The following is an 11283-nucleotide window of genomic DNA, read 5'->3' as shown; positions in this document are numbered from 1 at the left end:
TATTCCCATCACTCCAGAAAAACAGTACTTGCTAAGTTCCAACAATGACCTCCTTGTCACTTCATCCAATGGACCTGCTTTAGTTGGAATTTGAAGTGAGTTCTTCCAAAGCAGCATTTGGCTATACCAACTACCAGGTTTCTGCTTTTTCTTCTCGCATTAACACTCTTCAATGTCCTTTACTGGCTTATCTTCCTCCACCAGGTCTTTAAGATGTTAATATAGACCTGGGTTCCTTTCCCTTTGTCCTCACAGGTGATCTCCTTAATACCCAGGGCTGCAATTAGCATTGGTAAGCCATTAACCCTTGGACATTCTAACTAGATGAACCTCCTATTTTAAGTCTAGACATATGTATCCTTTGCCAGCTTAGCAGTTCCAAATGTCCCTCACCAAACGTCAAAACCAACTCCTGATCTTCCCCTAGACCTGGTCTTCCAGACCGCTTCTCAATGAATGGCACCACTCTCCGTTCATTTATACCAGTTATAAACTTGACCTTTACCCTTGACCCCACAGGGCCCCTCTACTCTCCACTTCTCTCTCCATCTCCACTGCCACCTCCCTTCTTTAATCCATAGCATCTCTCATTTGACTTCTCCAACAATCTCAGGCAGTATCTGGACATCCACTTTGACTCTCTATAGTCCAGGGATATTCAAGGACTCACTGAAAATGCATATCCTATCATACCACTCCCCAGATCAAAACCTTCAAATGGCTTCCATGGCTCAGCCCATGATTACAGCTCCTAATTTGGCCTACCAGCTCCTAGAAGAGCTGGCCCTTGTCCAACTTCACACCCTCACCTTCCCTCGTCTTCCTCCCTCTTTATGGTTTGGTTCTGTATGAACCAGACTAATGCCATCTTGATCAAATCCTCCAGGATGACCACTCAGACCTAAAACCTTCTAGAGAGAAGCCCCACTCCCACATTCTTTATTTATCCACATCATTAAGTATATCCTTGGGGCATAATGTCCTTGATCTACCCTGAAGATATGACTAAGACACTCACATATTCTCAAACATTCTCCTCCTGTGTGGTCTCTGAGCACCTACTCCACAGCTTCTAGCACTATAAAAGCAGGTCTTATGGGAGGTAAGGCAGTGGAGATCTACCTGTCTTGCTGCCACCCAAGACAGGCTTCTATCTATAATTCTCCTTAGTAAACCATTTCTTGTCAAGCTGGACTTTCTGGCCTTTTTCTTCAGTCTTACTGCTCCTTCAGCCTTTGGAGGTCATTTTGCACATAGCTCTCTTTCATGGAACAGAGCCCATCTCTGCCTCCAATTCTCTATCCCAACCTTCCCATCGCACCTCCTCACAGTGACTCTCTGCTCATCATTTGGTCCGAAAATTTCTCTCTCAGGGGTGTCTGGGTAGCTCAGTTAAGCATCCCACTCTTGTTTTCACTCAGGTCATGGTCTCAGGGTCATGAGATTGGCTGGTGCTGGATGTGGAGCCTGCTTAAGATTCTCTCTCTCGGGGGCGCCTGGGTGGCTCAGTGGGTTAAGCCGCTGCCTTCGGCTCAGGTCATGATCTCAGGGTCCTGGGATCGAGCCCCGCATCGGGCTCTCTGCTCAGCAGGGAGCCTGCTTCCTTCTCTCTCTCTCTGCCTGCCTCTCAGTGTACTTGTGGTTTCTCTCTGTCAAATAAATAAATAATAAAATCTTTAAAAAAAAAAAAAAGATTCTCTCTCTCTCTCTCTCCCTCTGCACCCCCTCCCCCACCCGTAGACACATGCACACTCTCTCTCTCTCTCTCTCTCTCTCTCTCCCAAAAAAAGGGGGGGGGCCCTGGGGGGCCCAGTGGGTTAAAAAAAAAAGGGGGGGGTTATCTCTCCGTCCACTCTTGTCACTTTCATTCAACATAGCATTTTAAGTCCTAGCCAGAGCGAGAAAGAAAGAAAAGCAAGGAAAAAAGTAAAGGGTATCCAAATTGGAAAGGAAGAAGTAAAAGGGTTACTATTTGTAGATAAGACAGTGTGTCTGCATATGACATTATATACAGAAAGCCTGAAAGACTTCATTAAAACTGTTGGACTGATCAACAAATTTACTAAAGTTGCAGGATACAAAATCAATATACAGAAATCTGTTGTGTTTTTATACACTGGTAATGAACTATCAGAAAGAGAAATGAGAACAACTGCATTTACAACTGCATCACAAAAATATCTAGGAAAAAACCTAACCAAGGAAGCGAAAAACCCACACACTAATAACTATAAGGCATTAATGAAAAAAAAAAATCAAAGATGCAAGTAAATGAAAGCATGTTGTATTCATCATTTGGAAGAATTGTGTTAAGATGCTGATACTACCCAAAGCAATCTACAGATTGAATGCAACTCCTACCAAAACCCCAATGGCATTTTTTCATAGAACAAACAATCCTAAAATTTGTGTGGAACCACAAAGGACACTGAATAACCAAACCAATCCTGAGAAAGAAGAACGAAAGCTGGAGGCACCAGGCTTTTGATTCCAAACTGTATTACAAAGCTATAGCAATCAAATCTCTATGGTACTGGTATAAAAACAGACATATAAATCAATGACACAGACTAGATAGCCCAGAAATAAACACACACACTGACCATCAATTAAGTTACAACAAAGGAGCCAAGAACAAAAAATGAGGAAAGAACAGTCTTGTCTTTCAAATGGTGCTGGGAATGCCATATATAAAAATTGACTAAAAATGGATTAATGACTGGAATGTAAGACTTGAAATCATAAAACCCCTAGAAAAAACCATAGGCAGTAAGTTTCTAGACATTGGTGTCGGCAGTGATTTTTCTTTTGGATTTGACACCAAAGGTAAAAATACCCAAAGTGGGACTACAGCAAACTAAGAATCTTCTGCACAGCAAAAAAAGCCATCGACAAAATGAAAAGGCAACCTACAGAAAGGGAGAAAACATTTGCAAATAGTGTATCAGGTAAGAAGCAAATATCCAAAATAGATGAAGAACTTATACAACTCAACAGCAAAACAAACAAACAAAAAACAAACCCCAAACCATCAGATTTTAAAAATAGACAAGAAATGTCTATTCGGATTGTCTATTTTTTGTTTCAAAAAAGTATACAGATGCCCAATAGGTACATAAAAATGTGCTCAACAACACCCATCATCAGGGAAATGCAAATCACAACCATAATGATACCACCTGATACCTGTTCGAATAGCTAGTATCAAAAAGATAAGAGATAACAAGCATTGGCAAGGATGCGGAAATAAGGGACCCCTTGTTCACTCTTGGTAGAAATGTAACATGGTGTAGCCACTACGGAAAGCAGTATACAGGTTCCTCAAAAAAATCAAAAATAGAACTACTGTTTGATGCAGCAATTCCACCTCTGGGTATTTATGTAAAGAAAACACAAACACTAATTTGGAAAGATAGCTGCCCCCCTGTGTTTCACTGCAGCACTATTAACAATAGCCAAGACAATGGAAACAGCCTGAACATCCATCAACAGAAGAATGTGGTGGATATATAATGCAATATTATCCAGCTGTAAAATAACAGAAATGAAATCTTGCAATTTACGGCAACATGGCTGGACCTCGAGAGCCTTATTCTAAGTGCAATAAGTCAGACAAAGACAAATACCCCAAGATCTCACTTATGTGTGGAATCTAAAAACAAAACAGAAGGAGAAAACAGAGAAAAACTGACCTCATAGATACAGAGCACAAACTCTGTGGTTGCCAGAGGTGGATGACCCAGGGGAGGGGGGTGGTTTGAAAGGTACAAATTTCCAGTTATAAAATAGATATCACGGGGATATAATATAGCACAGTGACTATACTTGATAACACTGAACTGTAGATTTGAAAGCCACTAAAAGAACCCTTGAAACAAATACTATATTATGTTAATTTTTAAAAATAAATTTTTAAAAGTTACTGAGAGAGAAAATCATAAAAGTACTCATCACAAGAAAATAAATTGTAACTGTGTGATAATCTTAACCAGACTTACTGCGGTGATCATTTTGCTATATACACAAATATGAAATCACTATATTTTATACCTGAAACTATTATGTTTTATGTCAATTATACATCAATAAAAAATTGACAAACTTCTAGGCTAGCCTTCCCCTCTCTCATTTCTCAATTTGTACCCTATACAGATCAATGAATTAACACTTACCAAATATACCTTAGGCAAAGCAAATAACCCGATGCTATCAGGAAAATATCAAATAAGAGACAGTGACAGTTCACAAAGAACCCCGAATACCAGGTCTGCAGCCCTGCTGGGAACTGTACGTCAGACAAACTATGGAAAGAACCAAGATGCCCTTCAACAGACAAATGGATAAGGAAGATGTGGTCCATATACACTATAGAATATTATGCCTCCATCAGAAAGGACGAATCCCCAACTTTTGTAGCAACATGGACAGGACTGGAAGAGATTATGCTGAGTGAAATAAGTCAAGCAGAGAGAGTCAATTATCATATGGTTTCACTTATTTGTGGAGCATAACAAATAGCATGGAGGACATGGGGAGTTAGAGAGGAGAAGGGAGTTGGGGGAGATTGGAAGGGGAAGTGAATCATGAGAGACTATGGACTCTGAAAAACAACCTGAGGGTTTTGAAAGGGGTGGGGGGTGGGAGGTTGGGGGAACCAGGTGGTGGGTATTACAGAGGGCACAGATTGCATGGAGCACTAGGTGTGGTGAAAAAATAATGAATACTGTTATGCTGAAAATAAATAACTTTAATTTTTTTTTAAAAAGGGCCATTTTCTCTTCCAGCCTCACAAAGACATTCCTTCTGTCATTTTCCATGGACTCATTGGAGCAGGATAGTGTTTGGGATCACCCAAATGTTGATGAGGGAGGGAGCTTCCCCCAGCTTTTCTTACCCGACTTACATCACAGCCAAGAAGACTACAGCTCTATGAAAACCAGTGGTTCTCGGGTGCTGTTCTCAAGGTCTACAGCTCTGCATTTCCCCAAGGAGATCCCTTTACACTACTCATTCCACCATTTACTTTGGGCCAAAAGGTCTCCATCATCTTATAATCTTGAGAAACGCTGCATTAAACAAAACCAGGGTTTTCCTCCTTAGAATTTCTCAATCGTCAGTGTACTAAGGTGCATAACAAATCTATTTCCCAAATTTTTGAAGCCAATGGAATCCTCTTTTCAAGCAATATATTTTGGGACTCAGTAAAGAACACAATTTGGGAAACACTGTGCTTGGAGTTTTAACAGACAATGCACAGACTGCAAGTGAAATTGCAGTTGGATCCAAAGGTGAGGTTTCAAAGTTAAAATGCCATGACACTTGTAAATAAAGGAGGGGACATTTTTTGGTAAAGCCCCAGTATAGCTCCTCATATTCTCACTTTCTAACTTCTATTTGTAAAGTTAATTAAACATGGCGGAGTGTGCACTGTAACTAAAAGCTGCCTTCAATCTCAGAGACCTTTCAGTGGATTTACATTTTCACATTCCATTTTAGTCTTTACAGCTAGTTTATACTTTACTCATGGCCAGATTGCATAGGTCTGATTCTCCCTTCCTTCTTACCCCTATCTGCACCAATATTTGCCTGTTACCTTTCTGTAGATCAGTTAAGGATGTGAAACGTGTTTGCAACTCACTCAGATGGAAGCTCGCGAGAGCCTGCCAGCTCTCTGCTCAGCAGGATTTTAGCCAACCCATGCACAGCTTTGGATCTAGCTCATGACCCATCGGCAGTTATCACCTCCAGGAAATACATCTGCCTTTGTTGGCTTTCCCTCACTAAGGGTAAATCCAAGAAGACCTCAAGGGCATTAGGAGAATCCTAATTTAGGGGAGTCTATTATAGACATTAAATGTAAGTATGATTAAAATTAATGGCACTTCCTAAGTGCTAGCAGACTTGGAGAGAAGTGCATATAATCCTTTTCATCTCAGCCTGCTTCTCTGTATTAATGGCATTGCCTTTTTGAGTCTTCTTTTCCATCTTGATGTTTCTCTGAAGACAGAAATTCTACAGAGTATCTCACTTCATGCCAGTAGCATTTTCTTCCTCACTTACATCTTTGAATTTCAGTGGTGCTAGTACTGGTTTTTGGCAACTTGTACCTATTAACCCTTCCATTGCATGGCTTAAAATCAATACACATTTTTGTCAAAGGTTCTCAGGGGACAGAAAAAGAGGTGACTCTGTGAGTTACCTATATGTAAATGCATTTTATTTACTCCTCTGACATCTTTCTATAACTACTGAATCTAGTATTTTGACTTCATTATAGGCGAAATTTCCACATTCCTTTCCTTGTCCACAGGATTCATTATTCAGAATTGTATTTTCCTGCCCTCCAGTAAACAACATGCATAATTGTATTAGACTATTTACCAGGCAGTCACTAAACAAACATGGCTTGAGTCAAATGGATTGGAAGTTCAAAGTTTGATGGTTTCAGAAAGGTACAAGGGATAGAAATCTGCTTGGCTGCCCCTTAGCAATGAGCTTAGAAAAGCCAGTTGATTATGATGGAGACATAGAGGCACCAGAAAAAATACCACTTCTGAAGTAGAGCCTGGAAACCTTAGGGGGAAATCAATAAATAGTCGTTGGAGCTTTTCAAAGAGTATGTTCAAAGGAATCAGGAATCTGATGAAAAAGGAGCCAAAATCTGGTTAGGAAAGGCTGGGGCAGGACCAAAGATTCTGCATTTCAAACAGCCTAGGTCATGCTGATACTGCAATGCCCAGACCATACAGTTCAGCTAACAAGACTTTAGGAATGTTGGAAAAGACCATCTCAAGTTCCATCCTAGATTTGCTGCCTCAGAAGTTGCATGTAGACAAGTTCCCTGGTCCCCAGGTGATTCATAGGCACATTAAAGTTTCAAAAGCCCTGATCTAAAGGACTCCTGCCTTTTATCCCAAAGTCCTTTTTCCTAAGGGCCTCCCCATTTTTACTGACTATTCACCATCCCTTTGGCTCCAACAGTTGTGATCAGGAGCTGTATGATCTTTTCAGATTTTTGTACATAACTGGCTTGTGGCCATTTGTGTTATGTATGTATATTCTTTAACATGAATTAAATATGTACTGAGTGTTCTCCAGGCGCCATACACTGTGCTGGGTACCATGTTACAAAGAGGAATAAGATGTGCTCTCTAGCCTCAAGGACTCATAGCTTTCAATGGGGGTAGCCCTGGCCCAGACTATTATACACAAAGCATCACTTACACTAAAGGAGATAGTTTTGTCACGAAACTTCATTTTATGCTTGGATAAAGTAAAAAGATAATATGGATAAGTAAAAAGATAATATGGACATTTTCTAGCTGATCATGTCCCAGAAATCCATAAATTCCCGATACAGTTACCGGAAGTAATCCTACATGAATCTGGTACATCCTGATAAAAACATTCCATAGGTAAGGACTCCCCGTTAGCCAACACCATCAAGAATTCCAACTAGCAAATCTATAAGATTTGCTCAGGTCATTTCTCCTTGATGAGTCCCCAGGATGGGAAAAGCTGGATTGCAGATCAGCTGATCAGACTTTTCCTCCCACTTGCATAGACAGGTCACGTTCCGAGCTGGCTGATGAAGCACACTGTTTCAAGTATGGGCTTTTCAGACTTGAGATGATAGGGGAGACAAATTTCTAAGAGGCTTCTGTGGAATATAACCGATATTCTAACAAAACTCATCCTGGAAATGTAGCATCTGAAGCAGGGGAGGCACTCAATAAATATTTGTTAAATAAATGAAAAAGCAAATATGCCTAAGGGCAAACAGCTTCCAACACTAACCATTAACACATCCCTACATGGGTCTTGAAGACATTAATGATTAACCCACTTCCATCCTGGTGGGAGCATACCCCTGTGCAGGATTCATCTTCCACACTCAAAAATGCAGGGTCTAGCCCTCACCTGTACTTGGCAGAGTTCGGTTGGTAGAACTGCTGGTGTGGTCCATAGTAATAAGTGGCTCTATGTTTATCCTCATTTCAAAAATCACTTTGATATTTAGCTTTGCAAAACTAATTCAGATGTTTTAAAGCTCCACCAAGAATTAACGGATTCACTTAATGTTTGAAACCCATTAACAAGAGAGAGTTTATTCTGGGGACCAATTATTCAACATCCTGAGGCTTTCCAGAGCACATACAAAAAAGACACTTCAACAGGTACTGTTTATAGGATGATCCTTGGAAACCGAAAATACTACCCAAACTCTCCCCCAGCAATCATTCCTGTTAAGTGAGTAAGTTTCATTTGGGTGTGAATTAAATGGATTTTGCTTTGTTGGATTTGTGAAATCACTGTTTTTTTGTTTAGCTCCTTTAGATAAACCATGGCTCTACTATAACTTTTTTTTTTTTTAATAGAAACTAGAAGAAAACAAGACTCTTAAAACTAGGGCTAACTACCAAGTATTCCCAGGATGGGAGAAAAGGGCAAGGCTTAGAGATTATGATTGGGCCCCAAAAAATGTCACTGGGAAGCAGATGGGGAAAGAAGAGTTGTTTTGTGTAGTGTAACAACTTTGCCTGCCATTCGTAGAGTGAGAGTAAAAGGGCAAGTGTGCATCTACAAATAGGTTCTACAAATAGTCACTAAACAAAGGCAGCAACCCTCGGGCACTGCTGCCAACACAAAGATTAGATTCCCTCTTCTCAAATGACAAAAGTACTGGGTTGTGCTGGAAAGGCCTCTTGGCTCAAAAAGCCCTTTGATTCGACAGTACAGAATATTATGTCAGAAATTCATCTGTTCAGATGAGAAAATACGGGACCTTTGAAATTCACACACGCCTGCAAATCCACACATCTCCCCAAAATACTCAGAATGGTTTTGAACTGTTAAAAATAAGACAACAGAACCAAAATGGAGTTACTCATGCTAAGCCCCAAATAACCAAACCAAGACTTGTAATTACAACTTGGATTCTCCCAGAAATGGAATCTTAAACCGGGTAATCAGGAATTGCCTGATCAGCACTAGGTAGGTAAACTTCCTGACAGACACCTCTGTCATCCCATAAAGGAAAGTGAACTTGCAATAACCAATCCACTTTTTCACCTAGTATAACTTCCTGTTCCTACTCCTTTCACCAGCTAGACCCCAAAACCTGACCTTTACTGCCCACTGGCTTACACTCACCGACCTTTGCCACACATTTTTCCTTAAGCTCTTTTTTTTACGACTTCTCTCTTAAAACAGGCAAATGGAAATCAAAACAACCCCACAAGCAACAGCGAAATGCTCTGACTAAGATCTCCAGTTGGCCCAGACCAACTAGACCAGTTTGAGTGAGACCCGTGAACCCGTGACTAAATAGATGGACCATGGAGTGACGTCTAGAATGACCAACAATTACCTTTACCCCATTATAATTCTAAAATCACCACCCAATGAGGAGCACAAGTCTCATTTACATAATATGCAATGTATCTATAGGTATGTTTCCTTAAGGCACATGTGCAACCTTATGCCTGCCTCTACATACGATGACAAGGACTCCCCGTTTAGTCATCCATCCTAACCCTAAATAAATGGAACCCGTCCACTGCTGCTGAGGGAGTCATTGCTTTGGAAGCTATTGCCAGTAATCTCCTTATTTGCTGCAAATAAAGTTTACTTTGTGCCACAACTCTGGTATATCTGTGACTCACCACGGAACCCACTCATGTTGGTTCAGTAACCAATTCCATGACCCCGATGAGACTGTTGTCCTCCTGGGGTTCTGACCCCTGGTTTTCAATGGCTGGAGCAATGGGCAATGGCAGCTTACCCAGGCTATCCCATTCAGGCTAATGGGGCTAGGGGCACATTCTTCGGAAGAAACACTCCCTTCTTGGTACTTCTGATTGCCAGCTTGGCATTCTGTCCTCACTTGAAATCCCAAGGCCACTTTGATTACTTTCACTCAGAAGGATTTCTGTTGGGATAAGTTATGCCAGGTCTGTGGCACAGCTTTTGGAGGTAAAACTAGAGTTGTCTAATAAAGTCTAGGCAAGTTGGCATAACCGAACACTCTGGAGAATTTACAGGGCCTCTGGTAAACACTTTGGGGGACAGAACACTCAATTAGAGTCAGATCTAGACATCCCCAGGTGATGGAAGGATCCGGCTATTCAGAGGCTTGGATGCTCCAATCTGGCGAAATGGGAGTGACCTAACAGAGATGAGTCTAGGGTGTGGGAGACTGAAAGAAATCTTTTCACCTGGTTGTTTGGTCTGTTTGTTGTTGTTCCTGCTTTAAATCTCCGCCCTGGCTGGTTGGCCATTGTGCATCTCCTCCTTCCCTTACAACCCTGGACAAAGGAGGCAGCAGCAATTTGGGTCAATGAAAGCATGTACCAGAAGCAGACAAGACCTCTACTTAAATGTAGCTTGTAAAAACTGGTCATTCTAAAAATGAGAAATATAAAAACTAGCCCCAGTGTTTCTCAAGTTCACATGATCTGGGATAATCTTTGGTCAATTAAAATAGACATGTCATTTGGAGTTACCAACATCAAATATACTAGTAAATTTTTATTCCACCTGAATTTATTAATTACATTCATATAATATCTACTATAATTTTTCAGCAAAAGTGACTAAAAAGGATGGTTGATTTTGTCTGTCTCATGAAGTTTTCATCGGTAATTGTTAAGAACAAGTACGTGGAATAGATAAAAAGGTTTATAGGTAAACTTCTAAATAGCTTTCAAAATCATTGGCAATCTGAGACTGTGAAGTTTTGCTAAGTAAAATGATATATTGGTTTGATTTCATTGGATACTTAAGTCTTCTCCAAATAAGACAGCATTGATGGAGTGACGGACTGAATGGAAGTTTGTCTGCTTCTGGCTTCTTGTTGGAGAGAAATGGAGGATACTTGATTTTCTCAGTGCACTTATACTTCATTGAAAGTTGCCGTATAGAAAAAACATGTTTCTAGAAATTGTAAAATACGTTCTTATATTCGTCAATCTAAAGAATTCTGGTGCAACAGGCAGTTCACAATTGGTTACTACTTAGTTTTCACTTGAAACTGAGGTTTCTAGAAGTAAAAATTCCGACAAATGTAATTTAGACTGCTACAAATAAGGGAAGCAACTCTGTATGTAAGAAAAGTAAGATGTCTTTTTGATAAGATATAAGGGAATACATTTTTGTTGAGGGAAAAGAACATAATTTTGTCCTACAATGAAAATGATTTCTTAGACAAAGGAGGCTTAAGACAAAATCTGAATGGAAAAAGAAAGTAGTAGTTTTGTGAACAAAAAACTTTAGAAAAGAATT

Source organism: Mustela nigripes, chromosome X (assembly GCF_022355385.1).
Source record: "Mustela nigripes isolate SB6536 chromosome X, MUSNIG.SB6536, whole genome shotgun sequence".
In the NCBI taxonomy this organism is placed as follows: domain Eukaryota; kingdom Metazoa; phylum Chordata; class Mammalia; order Carnivora; family Mustelidae; genus Mustela; species Mustela nigripes.
The sequence above is the reverse complement of the archived record's forward strand: the minus strand, read 5'-3'. Positions refer to the sequence as shown.